This window comes from Eptatretus burgeri, chromosome 8, assembly GCF_056783735.1.
Source record: "Eptatretus burgeri isolate ZD-2024b chromosome 8, Ebu_testis_v1, whole genome shotgun sequence".
In the NCBI taxonomy this organism is placed as follows: Eukaryota; Metazoa; Chordata; class Myxini; order Myxiniformes; family Myxinidae; genus Eptatretus; species Eptatretus burgeri.
Genome location: NC_140968.1, coordinates 31,355,697 through 31,372,487, shown reverse-complemented (window position 1 = coordinate 31,372,487; position 16,791 = coordinate 31,355,697). Strand labels below are relative to the sequence as shown.

The following is a 16,791-nucleotide window of genomic DNA, read 5'->3' as shown; positions in this document are numbered from 1 at the left end:
TAAAGAAATCTGCACTTTTAATCCTAAGATGTTAGTTTGGTTCATCACAGCATGTATTTATATGTTTAAGTTTATGTGCATATATATTTATGACCTGAATGAACACTGATTAATTTGATCAATTTGTTAATTTCATATGACCTTGACCTCTTAGCTCAAGGTCAAATATCAGGTAAACCAATTATTCTCCATATATGTGGTTTCCAATTAGTGTATAATACATATCTAAGCCATCAGACCAATTTTAGAATAAACCAATGTCACCCACAGGGTGATCCGTATCTTGCCAAAAGGTGACCACGTGTGACTTCTTTAAGGTCACACTGAGGTGAACAGAGCTGCTATCCACCAGGAGCGACTCCTTGAGGAATATCTGCCTACAAGAGATTCCGATGAGAATCGTTCTACAGAGTAACCATGAAAAATATGCGTTTTCCTCATAACGTCAGCAAATGATGTCATAATGTCTCAAGCTTGACATATCTAGAAAGCACGCATCGAGGTGTTCAATTTGAGATACTACACGATATGGTTCCTAAAACTTGAAAATTTGACCTTAGGCGCTAACTATGAAGGTCAAGGCCAATCCCGACCAAAAATTAATCAGCTGAGCGCCAGACCATGAACTATATTCCCTTGAAGTTAGAAGACGATCCGATCAAAATTACTCAAAAAATAAGGGTTTCGTCGACTCCCCTGATTTGTGACAAAGTGACCTTGACCTTTGACCTTGACCTTCAAAATTGTATGCGCTGAAAGGGACCTCTATAGGCCTCTGATATGCGAAGTTACAAACATTTCCAATGATAACTGTGCTCTGCAGAGTGATTTATACATGATTACAGACAAAAAAGAAAAAAACATATGAAGGTCAAGGCCAATTGCCACCAAAAATTAATCAGCTGAGCGCCAGACCATGAACTATATTCCCATGAAGTTTGAAGACGATCCGATCAAAATTACTCAAAAAATAAGGGTTTCGTCAACTCCCCTGATTTGCGACAAAGTGACCTTGACCTTCAAAATTTTGTGCGCTGAAAGGGACCTCGATAGGCCTCTGATATGCGAAGTTACAAAAATTTCCAATGATAACTGTGCTCTGCAGAACTTTTTATACGTGATTACAGACAAAAAAAAAAAGAAAAAACATACAAGCTGACTAACATAATCTTGCAAAAACTTCGTTTTGGCAAGATAATGATATGAGTGGTTCCTTGATACAGATAATTGATAACCAACTTTGACCCTGTCAGAGCAATAGAAAGAGGAAGAATTAAGCTCTGCCCAAATAGATCCTGAAACCCCATGATGTTGGCTAACAAATGATATGCAAAACTTAATCACACAATGACTTTCATTTTTTGGTCCTAAATGTGTACATAATACCTTGCTACAAGCCTATATATATATATATATATATATATATATATATATATATATATATATATATATATATATATATATATATATATATATATATATATATATATATATATACATACACACACACACACACACACACACACACACACACACACACACACACACACACACACACACACACACACACACACACACACACACACACACACACACACACACACATACACAGCACGTTCAAAAATACCTGGACAACTTTGGTTGTTGATATATTTGCAACCACAAATGATACAACAATACCCTTTGTTTATATGATACAGAAACTCATAAAGTTTTGTGTACATTATCAATACTCTTCAATGTGAGCTCTATTTGTCATGCGCAAGACATCAAGGCGGTACACGAGTTATTGTCATGTTCAGCTCAGCATGTTTGCATCCACCAGTGTGCATGCAGCTGTGATCCGAGAACGAAGATCCTGTAGGTTTGCCACATTGGTGTTGGAGAAAACTTCTTTGACAAACCCCGACAGAAAAAAACATCAAGAGGGGTTATGTCTGATAATCGTGAGGGTCAGGCAGTTGTTCTGCCTTGGCCAATCCAGTGACCTGGAAATTTTTTCATTCAGGACAGGTTGAACGACTCGGGATCAATGAGGGGGAACACGGTCCTGTTGAAAAATGATATTGGGTTGTAGGTCTTCATTCTGTGGGAGGGCAAATCCTTCCAACATCTTCATGTAAATTGTTGAGGTTACTGTATCCTCCGCAAAGAAAAACGGACCCACCAAGCGCTCATGTAGCATTGACCTTGGAACTATTGCATATGTGTTCAATGATCACTTGGTGGGGGGGGGGGTTTCAGAGCCACAGATCCTCAAATTGTGCCAGATGACCTTCCCTGATACATGAAAGCAAGCTTCGTCTGTGAACATGACCTGTTGTAGGCAATCTTCGCCATCCTCTATGCGACTGAACACTTCAAAGGCAAAGGCCTTGCATTTGGGTCTGTCATTTGGTTTGAGTTCCCGTAGAATCTGCACCTTATAGGCATAAAGCTTCAGTCGTTTATGAAAAATCTTATGTACAGTGGAGGTTGGGAGTCACTTGTTGGATTAATTTTATTGGGCTTTGTTGAAATGATTCACGCACTCGTTCAACATCTTCTGCACTTGTTCTTGTTCGACCAGTACTTTTCTGTTTCTGACAACTTCCAGTCTCCTTAAACCTCGTGTACCACTCTCTGATGGTCGTCCGCGATGGCAGATTCTTTCCATACTTTGTACAAAAATTATGCTGAACTTGCATGTCAGATCTGTCTCTGAACCATTTGACGCACTGAACTTTCTTCTGTGGAGTCGCCATTTTCTTTAACATTAAACCACAAATACTGAAAAAAAAGAAAACTTTGAGTTTCTGTATCATATAAAACAAAGGGTATTGTCGTATCATTCATGGTTCTAAATATATTAACAACCAAAGTTCTCCAGGTCTTTGTGGAACACTCTGTACAACTGTTCTTTATTAGCATGGGCACACTGACCATAACACATAAAACTCACCAGATTAGTGTTTCATTTCCAGGAGCTAGCAAAGTGGGAATTACAAAAAGGATCTGTAACATAAAAATGACACTTCTATATGAACAAATTTAATACTGCCTTGGCACTCTACACAGGGCCATTACTTGTTTCTCTAAAACGCCTCACAGCATGAAATGTATTTTGTGAAAAAATGGGCAGACACCCTTTCACATCCCGACTGGTACTTCTTGATTTAATCAAATCAAAAAATCTGAGAATCCTCAACTTCCCCAAATATTGATCTGAGTTGGAGGAGGACATGCTCTGTTTCAACTGCAAATTAATTGCTGGCCTCTTTGTTCTCTCTTGCATTTTATCTTCCTCATCTTACACTGCCACTTGACATCTGTCGTTCTCCTGCACCTCCATGTAATACACACTCCTCATACATCTGTGATTTTATCCCCTCCGTGCACAAAGCAAAAAGCCAGGTTCAACATTTGGTTCACTTTGGTTGTCTGTCTTTCTGTCCACAAATCTCAGCCTCTGATTGAGGAACAACTTAATTTCAATTGAATGTTGTATTTTGAATACGCATCGGAACATAAATTGGAAAAAGGAACCTGTAGTTTAGCAGAACTTTGGCTCTGCATTCACTCTGATCACACATATGCTTAAGGGATGGGGAACTGACACCATATTTTGCTCTTGGAGGGAGTGGGTATTACGAATAGTATGTATATATATATATATATATATATATATATATATATATATATATATATATATATATGTATATGTATATATATATGTATATGTATATATATATATATATATATATATATATATGTATATATATATATATATATATATATATATATGTGTATATATATGTATATATATATATATATATATATGTATATATATATATATATATATATGTGTATATATATGTATATATATATATATATATATATGTGTATATATATGTATATATATATATATATATATATATATATATATGTGTATATATATATATATATATATATATGTATATATGTATATATATATATATATATATATATATATGTGTATATATATATATATATATGTATGTATATATATATATATATATATATATATGTATGTATATATATATATATATATATATATGTGTATATATATATATATATATATATATATATATATGTATATATATATATATATATGTATGTATATATATATATATATATGTATGTATATATATATATATATATGTATATATATATATATATATATATGTATATGTATATATATATATATGTATATATATATATATGTATATATATATATATGTATATATATATATGTATATATATATGTATATATATATATATGTATATATATATATATGTATATATATATATGTATATATATATATGTATATATATATATATGTATATATATATATATATATATTGTTACGAATTTGGGAATTCGATTGCACACAACATACAGGTTCCTTTAGTCAGCTATGTCGATAAGTACTTGTTCCCGAGATAGCTCACCTTCCATTGTTTAAATGTTCAGAAATCGATTGGATGCGCTGCGGATCGATTTAATTGTTAGGGAACGAACAATGGAGACATCCCTCCCCCTCTTCTGCGAAGAGGAAGAAGAATCCTGCCGTCCCGTGACTCATGACTCAACAACTCCCTCCCACCCGTGGTTGAGCGGGGGGGATGGAGCACGAGGGCATGAGTCACGGCCGGATCGGGGGAAGGCCGGAGAAGGATAAGGACAAGATCCTTTCTTTGTTCTTGGTTAGTAAGCGTTTTGCTTCAGTAGAGAGTAGTCGTTCAGCAGACCTTCGGTCCTGTTTGGCTTGCGTTCGGGCTGAGGCCTTCGGAAGCTTTTTACTTCGGCTGGCTCAGTGAGCTTCGGATGAGGCCTGGCTCGGGAGGAGGCTTTTTGGAGGCTCTTTGCTTTGATGGTTCCGTGAGCTTCGGCTTCTGCTTGGCTCGGGAGAGCTTTTTGCTTCAAGCTGCCCTGTTCGGAAGGTAGTTAAGCCGGTCGCTCGGCTCGATCTGCGAGTGGTGGCTTCTTCTTCTCGGGTCCTGGAGCTCTTTGTTCTCCATTTTGGTTCCCGGCTTGGTGCGACTCATCGACCTGTTCGTGGAGGTGGTTCCTCGGGGAAGCGACGCATTGACGGGAAGGATCGGCGCCTCGCCTCACCAGCATGTGTTGAGAAGCGCGGGAGGTGATTCCTCGGGGAAGCGACGCATCGACGGGAAGGATCTGCGCCTCGTCTCACCAGCACGTGTTGAGAAGCGCAGGAGGATTCGCGGGAGCTCGGGAAGGATCGCGGCTCGGCGATTGGATACAGCTCGCTCTCGCTGGAGCCTGGGTCCAAACAATTGAAGACCACATGAGGTGGAGAGGTTCGAGATAGATTCTGGGTTTCAGCTCACCAGTCCTCCGAGCTGGAGCTGGTTATTAAAGGCCTCTGCCACCATTTCTTGGGTGTGTGTATGCGTGTGTGTCCGTGGGCCTGTCTAAGAAGTAGGAATTGCTGTTAAGTGCAAGTGACTGTACATAATAAGTAGACGGTTGTAGTTCTTTTGTCGTGCTTTTGTTGCTTGTATAGGTGCATACGTGTTTTGCCTTGTTTAATTGCATACTTGCTTTATCATAATAAATGTCCTTGTGTGAATGTAAACCTGTTCGTTGCGTCCATTCCCTCATTGAACTGCCCCATCTTGCACTCAGAATATAGTTGGTTTTTAAATAACCGATAGAATCGGGTCCGGCGAGCTCTGGTGATAATACCCGCTCGGTTATCCCAGAACGGAACGGACCTTTTAAGCGGTTTGTGTCCAAGGAGGCCTTCGCCGAGGTACGGTCCCTCGGTAGGTTACCTGCGCAGGTACTTAGGTATATCGATATTCGGCAATTGACCCTATCTCGCACGGGTAGAATACGGACTGGGCCGTGGTGGGATTAAAAACCCACCCGTGACTGGTTTCTGGCGTTGTTCCAGAAAGTCACGACTGGATTGTCCGTCCGGTGGGCGAAACGACCACTATTGGTTAGACGCGGTCGTTCGCACGCCGGGCGGGCGCGAATTCTACAACTATATATATATATATATATATATATATATATATATATATATATATATATATATATGTGTGTGTGTGTGTGTGTGTGTGTGTGTGTGTGTGTGTATATATATATATATATATATATATATATATATATATATATATATATATATATATATATATATATATATTTAAAGATGTTTGAGGTGTGAAGCAGGATGTTCTTCATTTATTTAGAAAATATTAATTATCATAACATGTGAGCACCTTGTTCGCGGAGTGGGAGACAGGGTTTTGCAATCGTGTGTGTGTGTGTGTGTGTGTGTGTGTGTGTGTGTGTGTGTGTGTGTGTGTGTGTGTCTCTTCCATAACTCCAAAACCATGAAATCGAGCCAGTTGAAACCTTTCTCGCATTCTTCGGGAACTCAAAGGGAGTGCATGAGTAAAAACTGAGTGTTTGGGTTAATTAAAACTCCTCTTTTGAAGATAATTAACAACGGCCTTCTGTAATTATATCCTTTCTTAAGCCTCATCCTTGGTCACCTCGCTGTCCCTTACTGGGGTCTTAATTCACCATTTTTGGGAACGCTCAACAATGCCTTGACTTTGAACAGACCACAATGGTTTTTTAATGATAAAGTTTTTTTTTTTTTTTTTTTTTAATATTTTTCCACATTCCTCATTCATATCATTGAATGCCTGTTCATCATACCTACGAATCACTGGATACATTCCCATGCTTATAAAATGCCGGCGACGTCAGTGTTCAGGGCTTTATTTAATTTCCGCACATGCCTTAACCTCCAGAATCTCTTAATGTAGACCGAATTACAAAATTTAAACTTCCTTATTGACTTCAGCAGTAGTTCCAACTGCTAAAAAAAGTGCTCATTTGTCCAACTTTGATATTACCTGACATTCCATGCATATTCGGGTGCATCGTGTTTATATGACCAATTGGTGATCGCTAATTGCTTGCCAAACCAGCCATTCCTTATCAACCATTTCATTGGAATGCTTGCCTGAGTGCTTAAGCCACTTGGCAAGCACTCTACAATATTCGCATTGTCACTGAATATATTGATTGGCTTGAACAAAGTTCAGGGCCCACTCGCCTGTGTTTGGCCCTGCGTTGTCATGTGGTGAGTCGGGCGGTGACCGGCTCACTGAAAATGTACAATTTTATTTCATACCATCATTCCCCTTTTTGTACGATCTTCTATCATTATACGACCTGCCACTTCAGCATAGATAAATACATGTAAAAAATTTAATGTTTCATTTTTAAATGTTTCTTCAGCTGTTTTGTTTGAGTGCTTGCTTAAGTGGTTAAGCCACTTGGCAAGCGCTCTTCAAGCTTTGATGGCGATACAGTGGCGCGGTTCTCCATGGGAACATTTCTGGAGTTGGTATAAGCAAAATAAATTAGATGATTACAAAGAGTAAAAAATGTGTACAATGGTTACAAAGCAATGAATTGCCACATCATGGAAGGATAGCCGAGAGATGCACACTCTAAGCTGTATAGCCTGGGTTCAAATCCTGACCCAGCTATAAACTGTCATCCTGGTATTTCACAGACAGGGTGATTTATCAATGTGTGTACGGTCTCTTGGATTGACGTTAAACTGGATGTCACATCTGCCAGAATCCACCCCCCTCTCCTGGAGAGGATATCGGCATTTTTTCATTAATCGGCTGATTGAAATCACTGTAATTACCGATTATTGTACGTTCTGTGTGAAACCTAAAAACCTTGGGTTGCTTTCACCCTTGTTTTGGGGGAATTTCAATGAACAACTTTTTAAAATAACGTTGCATTCATGAAGTTTCAATGAGATGTGCATAAACATTATTCTTTATAAACAGCTGCCAATCTTCATGTGACAGGTGGAAAAAAATTTTGACTGTAATTTAGACAAGTCTGAAGACGACGATGGTTCACGAGCGGTATTTGATGATGTAGATTGTTTCAGAAGTCAAGGATGAGACAATGTGATAATTTTTGACCAAGTTATAAAAATGATCAACATGATGTGGTACGAGTGACAGGTTATAAGCTGCAAAATGTCGAAAACCCGGTTTCGTTCAACAACTTTAAAAAGTTGACCTTTGCATAACCTCTAAAGGTCACAAAACAATGTTGTGGACATTAAAATAAGGAAACGGGATACGTGCTATAGCTTATTGGAGTTAGTTCATCGAAGAAGGTCGAAAACCTGGTTCGATTCCCACAACTTTGAAAATTTGACCTTTGTGACCTTTAAAGTCAAGGATTATGACCTTTGGTGCAAAACTTTTTTTGGAACATTCCAGCAATAATATAACGTCATATAGGCTATATGGCATTTCGCACTCATCAGATTATCCATACTTTGATGAAATCAGCGTAAAAACAAACTTGAAGGGGGCGCCACAGGCAAGGTGTTCGAGATAGAGCAAAATGGCTTCAAGACTTTAGGTGGGGAATGACCTCAAGATTATGCATAAAAAATATTGTCATCCTAGCTCTCAAAGTTTGGGCGGTCGTATGATTTTTATGTCAAAATTCGAAATTTTATAAGTTCGTGACCTTGTGACCTTGACTTTGGGAAGAAAATGAAAAATCGAGCTCCGTGGGGCTATGCAGGTGCCATTGGGCTCACCAAATGCCGAAACCACTGCCAGATTCGACAAACCCCTCGGAGAAGAAGGATTTTTTTATGTCAAAATCGCAATTTTCTAAGTTCTTGACCTTGGATGCTGCTGTCCTGTCTTTGTCTGTTTGTGGTGAGGATGTTGAGGTCGTGGAGAGATTCACTTACCTTGGCAGTGATATTCATGTCCCTGCTGGCTGTGAGTCAGAGGTCAATAGACCTCTGGGTCGGGCCTGGGGAGTCATGGATTCACTGGATCATGGGGTGTGGCGCTGCCGGTACCTGTGCGGGAGGACGAAAGTCAGAGTCTTCAGGTCCTTGGTACTTCCAGTCTTGCTATATGGATGCGAGACTTGGACTCTGACCAAGGATCTGAGACGGAGACTTAATTCCTTTGGTACCAGGTCTCTTCGGAGAATCCTTGGCTATCGCTGGTCGGATTTTGTGTCCAACGAGCGGTTGCTGAGAGAGACTCGGATGAGATTTGTTACCTGCATAGTCCGTGAGCGTCAGTTGCGCTGTATGGACATGTGGCTCGTTTTCCTGATGCTGATCCTGCTCACCAGATTCTCTCATCGGGGAAGTCTCGTGAGTGGAGGAGGCCAGTGGGCCGACCACGTGCCTCGTGGTTGCAGCAGGTTGACCATCATCTCAAGGAGATGGGGATGGGCCTGGCATCTGCCTGGGGGATGGCCAGACGGAGACCCCTGGAGTACCGGCGGAAAGTGGACACAGCGACGCGCTGTTCTGGCACATACTCCCATACCTGACCTGACCTGTGACCTTGTGACCTTGACCTTGGGACGAAAATGAAAAATCGAGCTCCGTGAGGCTATGCAGGTGCCATTGGGCTAACCAAATACCGAAACCTCTGCCAGATTCGCCAAACCCCTTAGGAGAAGATGCAAATTGAAATCGGCTACCCCCTAAAAACATGTTTTTTGGGCGTGGCTCCGCCCATCATGGGCGCAGCATGCCCATTCTCCGGAAAACGCAACTAGATCATGATATAAACCTCCCACCAAAATTTTATCAGGATCGGATCAAAACCCACGGAGATATGCTCGGGACAGACATACAGACAGACAGACAGACAGAGAGACAGACACAACAATAACGAATATAGTGGTCACTTATTTTTTTCGTGGAAATATTTTTTCGTGAACCAAAAACATGGTGATTTGGAAAACTCCTCGGAAATCTTGTATTATGAAATTTATTTTGCTTTGAAACTCACAAAGAGAAATCATACATCCTTTATAAAGCACACCCAGTTCAAATAATATAACCAATTGTTTTAGAAACAGCCACGAGGACAAAGAAAAGACTGTTCGATCATACGCTGCTGATGTTACAAGTTAAAACTTCCACCACTATAAAACTTTCCTCCATTGGTGCCTGTAACTAAGCATGCAGGCATGGAAACACACCTGCGGAGAGTCCCTTTAATACAGATCAAAATCTACCCATATGTACCACGTCCGTCCATGTGTGCTGTTTACGTACATCTACCTTGCAGCAACTGCCATCTATATACATCCTGATGGGGACACAAACTGTACTACTATCAACTGTAGTAGTGTAGGTTACTCGGCAAGTGGCTTAAGCACTCAAGCAAGCACTGCAATTCAATGGTTCATAAGGAATGGCTGGCTTGGCAAGCGAAAGCAAGCTGATTGGTAAAGGGCCCGACCCAAAAAAAACTAAACATCGCCGATTTTTTAACATTTTCAGATTTCACTCCAGATTTCGAGTTATTTAATCCACATGATTCGATCCTCCAAACTCAAATAATATTTTGATGATATACCTTAATTAGTCCGTAATAGCACATCGTGGAAAATCACATCAGAGATGTATCCAGCAATTTGTCGGTATGTGAATGAGGCGTACGATGATGTGAGAGGAAAGTGGGGAAAAAAAAAAACATTTTTAGTGCTTTATCATTAATCCACCATTGCGGCCTGGTCCATCTCAAGGCATTGTTGAGCAGGCCAAACAAAATGGCAAACGAAGAGCACAGCGAGGAAGAGTGAGGTGTCCGAGGATGTGCCTTGATAAAGGATATTAAATAAGGCCGTTAATTATCTTCAAAAGGGGTGCTTTAATTTAACCCAAACACCCAGTTTTCATTCATGCACTACTGTGGAGTTCCCTTAGTATGCATGCAAAGTTTGGGCTGCTAAGTTTCATGGTTTAGGAGTTATGGAGGAGACACACACACACACACACACACACACACACACACACACACACACACACACACACACACACACACACACACACACACAGGGATCTGAGATGGAGACGCCAGTCTCGTCAGGCCAGATTAGATCTGTGACTTGGTACCATGTAAACCTGTAATAACCTGTTTCATGACGAAACCATCTCCCCCACCAAGTTTCCTGGTGAGGAGTGTGTATGGATATGGACACCCAGCAGTATTATTTTTTTTTGAAAAAACTGAGCAAAGGATGGAGGAGCTCCTTGTGAGCAAACGGCCATTCATATCTAGTGCCCAACTACTGTATGTCTGCGGTCGTCCTCCTGCAGTTGGGTTACTTTTTGAATATTGGGATTGCAGCACACTCTGAGGTTTGGTGAGATCATGGTGGATGGTTAAACCTACTATTGGTATGGTCACTCTGATGGTTACCATGCCCAAGGAGTTGCTGAAACTGTGTCCAATAAGCTGACCCCAATGATAATTGAGGATTCGTCACTCCTTGGGTGTTGTTTCCCTGTTCTCTGTTTATGCTCCGACTGAGGCAAGTGATCTCACCATAAAGGATGCATTCTATGCCGTGCTTGAGTCTGTGGTTGATCAGTGCCCCAGGCGAGATATTGTTCTAGTCTTGGGGGAATTCAATGTATCAACTGTAACTGATAGGGATGGTTATGAGACGTGTTGGTCCCATGGATCTGGAACTGTGAACCTGAATAGCACTAAGTTCCTTGACTTTGCAAGAAGTCATCGACTTAAGGTGGCTGTTTCATGGTTTCAGCACCCACAGGCTTATTGCTGGAATTGGTATTCCAACGCTGGTGGTGTGGCAAAGGAGATTGATGACATGCTCGTTGATGGTCGCTGGAAGATGATCCAGAACTGCAAGTACCACCAGAGTGCTCAGATCCACAGGCTTGTTGCAGCAACTCTGAAGTTGCTGCTTAAATCCGGGAGAGTGGTACCATCCCAGGTAAGGTCAGGTCAGATATGGGAGCCTGTGCCGGAGCAGCGCATTGCTGTGTCTACTTTCTGCCGTTACACCGGGAGCCTCGGTCTGGCCATCCCCATCTCTTTGAGATGCCAAGGCTGGATGTTGGCGTGCTCAAGGATGAGAGGGTAGTTGAGGAGTTTGTGAACAGGCTGAGTGGAGATTTGGGTGGTCTGGATGCTTTGGGGAATCCTGAAGAATTTTGGAATGCCTTCAAGACCACCATTGTTGATGTTACCAATGGATGTCAGGGTACTCACCATCAGGTGAAGAAGAATTTTGTCTCTCAAGGTACATTGGATGCCATTGATCAGAGTTGCAGGGCCAGGCTTAATGGCAGAGCTGAGCTGTTCAGGGAGTTGAGGCATAAAACTGTTCGTGCGCTGAGTGTGGACAAGGAGGCCTATGTGCAAGGAATCTGTGAGGGATTAGAGTATCACCTGTGGCCAAGTGACAATATCCGGACAAATCTCACACTCTAACTATGTCTCTCCGAAAGGATCGTTTAGAACCCCCCCCCCCCCATCCACTTTCTCAACAATCCACTGGAAAAAGTCCTTTCTTTCAAGCTTCTGGGTCTTACTATCTGCCATGACCTTTCCTGGGAAAGACACATTTCAAACCTCGCCTCCAAAGCCAGTCGCCGACTGGGAATCCTCCGTCGTGCAAAGTCCTTCCTCGGCTCACCTGAGCTCCTGACCACTTACAAAGCTTTCGTCTGCAGCCTGATGGAGTACTGCTCTCCCATCTGGGCTGGTGCTCCTGCCTCCCACCTTTCTCGGCTTCACGCTGTGGAAACCAAGGCATTTCGGATCATTGGCATCTCCCGCAATAAGGCTGAGTCTTTAGGCCTCTCACTCTCTCACCGCAGGCGGGTCGGTGGTCTTTCTGTCTTCTACGGGCTCCTCTCCAGCTTCGCCCCCCCCCCTGCTCTCTCTGCAATTTGTCCCCACCACATTTCCGCAGGCCGCTCAAGGTCCGCCAACAACCCCCTTCTGGTAAAACTACCAAAATCACGAATCACTGCTCACCTTCACTCTTTCATGCCTCTTTTTCCCGCCTTTGGAATAAACTCCCTCACTCTATTAAATTCCATTCTTCCCTCCAGGCTTTCAAAACATCTGTTATACACCATCTCTTCTCACCCCCCATCCAAATGCTTGATCTTTTCTACCCCCAATAATCCACCCAAGCCCACCTCCTTCAAATTCCCTGCTTTCCTTTCTGAAAGTCCCTGTAATGTCCATCTTGTATTCCCCATCTTCCCCGTCCCATCCCTCTCCCTTCCACACATCTCCCAAGATATCTGTTCCCCATTGTTTTGTCCTTCCCACTCCCACCCCCCTTGTCTCATGCCCCCTTGCTGTGCGTTGTGTGTTAGCTCTCACACGAGCCTCGACAAGGTCTAAAAAAAAAAAGTGATTCTCGTCCTGTTTACAGGGGAATTTGTGCATTGCGTTCCTCCAAGCCCATCCCTTGGTGTACTCCCATTAGAGTGGAGGGGGGTGGGCTCTTGGTAGAGGAGTCTGAAGTGAAGGCCCGCTGGGCCGGTTCCTTTGAGCAGCTGTAGCAGGCTGATCCACCAACAGTTGAGTCGGATGTCAGTGGTGTTACTATCCCTATTGCTAACCCTCTAATCAACTGTAATCCACCTTCATTTGTGGAAACACAGGCTGCGGTGATCTGGTTGAAATGGGGTAAAGCTCCGGGGATCTGTGGCATCCATGCTAAACTTCTCAAGGCTGGTGGAAATGCTATACTCGTGCCGTTGCATGCAATTCTGTGCTCTGCCTGGAACACAGGTATCATCCTAAATGACTGTAAGAGGGGCCTTTTTGTCCATCTCTGGAAAGGGAAGGTTGATCACCAGGACTGTAACAACTACCGAGGGGTGACGTTGCTCTCAGTGCCGGGAAAGGTTTTAATTCTTGATAGGGTTCCCCACCATATGCTTGAGCACCAGCGCCAAGAACAGTCAGGCTTTACACCAAGGTCACTGATTGACCGTATCCTTCTCTTCGGGTCCACACCGAACGAAGACGAGAGTTTCAGCAGGTGCTGCTTGCAGCTTATGTTGATCTCTGGAAAGCGTCTGATTCAGGGAATCGGGATGCCCTCTGGAGGATTCTTGGTCTTCATGGGGTGCCACAAAAACTGATGAATCTGATGTCTGAACTATACTCTAGTAGTGAGAGTGCTGTGAGATGTGGTGATACTATCTCTGGCTTGTTTCCAGTTGTTACTGGAGTTTGTCATGGGTGTGTACTGGCCAATACACTTTTCAGCGCTTGTATGGCCTGGATTCTGGAGAGGATGTCGGAGAGATCAAGGAGCGGCACATCGTCGTGGATTATCTTTGCATTTTGAGATCCTTTGTAGTTTGTGTATGTATCATCGTAACTCTCAGGGACTGGTCAGCTCCTACGTTTTGGCTTTGACTTTTGTGCACAGGATAGCGAGGTGAACTAATCCAATGTTGCATGTGTACAACATGTCGTAAGATAGTGACACAAAACATGATTTATCTTTGAACGTATACCTCCTTGTTGGAGGTCGCTGCAAACTTGCATATTCTATATGGTTATTTCTCTGCCAAATTATCATGGGAAATGAATACACACCTTAATCACTCACCTCTTCTGTCCTGAATGCACGATGCTTAACAATCGTGGAGAATACAAATCGAAAATAACTTATCATTCCAAGCAGCACAACTTTGGCAGACAAAAACAGCGCAAACCAAGAACGACACTCGGTAGCTCATACACCTCCACCAGGCTCAACAGTTTACAATTTATATCCCACGAATAGGCCGGATCTGGATCCGGACCTGAACCAAAATCGAATCGGCTTGTTCTTGTCACCTAACTAACTCGTCCACCTAGTTTTGTCAAAACTTCAACATAAAACCTTTTGAGATACTAATGCATTTTATCGCTTTTGACCCTATCTCTCAATGGTGAAGAATCACTTTAAACAGTTACAGATCCACTATGGCCACCATGATCGGGAATTGTGGGCAATTTTACAATCACAAAATCCTTCTTTATCAGTGATAGCTTTGTTTCTTCTTCGGTTTGCTCAGGACAGGCCTGCGTTTGACGCAACATCATCAACTTCCTCCATTTACAGCGGGCTCACTAATTAACAGAAGCACACGGCACTCAGTAGCATTTAATATTCTTCAACATAAAAAAACCACAGTTGAGAAATTTTCCTGTCTGCCATAATGATGGATATGATGCTCCGTCGCAAAGCACCTCAGCTCATCCGACGTCTCTTGGCTATTCCGAGCTTTCACACGAGCATTAGCAGTGCTTTTCTCATTGATTGACCAAGGTCTTCAAGGTACATGTTTCTCTCTTTTAAAAATCATCTTCATAACGTGACACATCTATGTCGCCCTCGGATGCGTATGCATTGCTGATATGTAGTTACTATGCTGTAAATGTATGTAGCATGTTTTGAACAAAGGCGGACAAATAGATGATCAGCTGTTAGGAATATTTTCTTGTCCCTCCATCAGCCTTCGATAATTAGAAATTAAAAATTAAAGTATTATTAGGTTTCAATATTTTGTTAGGGGATCCGACTGCAAGAATATTGTCAATCACCGACAGGTAGGACAAATTTTTGTTAAGAGGATCTGCCGTACACTTACATGATCATCGCTGGATACGTGCTTGGCAGACATGGTGTGAATATGGGAAAGGTCGGATGGAGTGTGGGTTCAGTTGGGTCCATGCCAGCAAATTGTTCATCAAGCAAATGTCTGTGTCTGTGAAATGTTCAGCAAATCGATCGAGCGGTCACACCTTTCATTTTGCAGTAAAATGTCAAGGTACTCTGCAAAGAAGGAAGAGGGAAAAAATAAGATTAAGGAAAAAAAAATAAACAACAGTAAAAAATATATGGGATTTTAGGAGAGGGTTAAAACCATAATATAGGAGGATGTGGGAATTTTAGGAGTCGTGCAGAGTTCATGCTACATTCTCTTTGTTCGAGAGTTGCTTTATTGCAGGTGGTGTAATGCGTCATGAGGTCAGAAATGTAGGCAGAAACGAGTTTGCTTGGTATACATGTTGACATCCTAGGAGTTCAGTAACGTCTTGAGAATATGAGTGATGTGATCAAATTTGTGAGCTTGAGCTACAAGGATAGCCACCATATTCTGTACAAGTTGTAAGGACTTGTGAGAAGAGAGAAGACTGGTAACACCTAACAGTCAGTTTGGTGGCAAAGGATGTCCTCCCCTCCCAAGCCTTATACATCTGATCCGCGGTACCATACTCTGAGTTGGAGAGCGCTGGTTCTTCCAAAAGAGTTTTTAGGCCAGGGGTCATGCTGAGCGATTTGCCATCCCTCTCCCAGCAGTAGTTATGGAGGAATTTATCATTTGTTCATGGTGCCGGGGATACATCATCTACTCTTCATGAAGGACACCATGGGAACTTTAACGTTTGTCAGCTAATTCTGGCAGATAGGACACCCAGTTTAACCTCCATCCGAAGAACAGTATGTACATTGATGAATCACTCTGCCTGTAAAACACCAGGATGACAGTTTATAGCTGGGTTGGGATTCAAACCCAGGTGAGACATCTTCGAGGCGAGTGTGCGTACCTCGAGGCTTACCTCTCGGTGTACCTTTAGGCCATCCTGCCAGCCCCCCCCACCCCCCAATCATTACAGTGTTGTTTATATTCTCCATTTTAACTTTTCAGGCATTAAGTTGTGGCTTTGCTTATGCTGTACTCTGTTTACTCTGAACCACTACACTAACCCAAACTCTGCCTTATTAAACTTCACCATTGCAGTCAGTCGTCATGTAGCAGAACATCAATGATACAAATAATAAATAATAGCTTTTTCAACTACAGTCTGTATTGGTGCATCATGGTTGTTTGGTCGGTTGGCCTTGATTCAAATGTCCTA

The 16,791-nt window shown here is 42.0% G+C and overlaps 1 protein-coding gene and 1 long non-coding RNA gene across 6 annotated transcripts in view; one reads left to right on the top strand and one right to left on the bottom strand.

Annotated features, from left to right (window-relative positions):
- The window catches only part of LOC147021450 (hepatocyte nuclear factor 4-alpha-like), a 162,852-nt gene that overhangs the window by 67,953 nt on the left and 78,108 nt on the right, over positions 1-16,791 (top strand). The gene's annotated exons all lie outside the window — the stretch shown is intronic.
- The window catches only part of LOC147021451 (uncharacterized), a 49,780-nt gene that overhangs the window by 7,612 nt on the left and 25,377 nt on the right, over positions 1-16,791 (bottom strand). For all 4 annotated transcript variants that reach the window (XR_015060796.1, XR_015060794.1, XR_015060795.1 and 1 more), the window contains exon 2: positions 15,519-15,703. This is a non-coding gene — a long non-coding RNA (uncharacterized LOC147021451). The remainder of the gene's footprint in view (positions 1-15,518; positions 15,704-16,791) is intronic.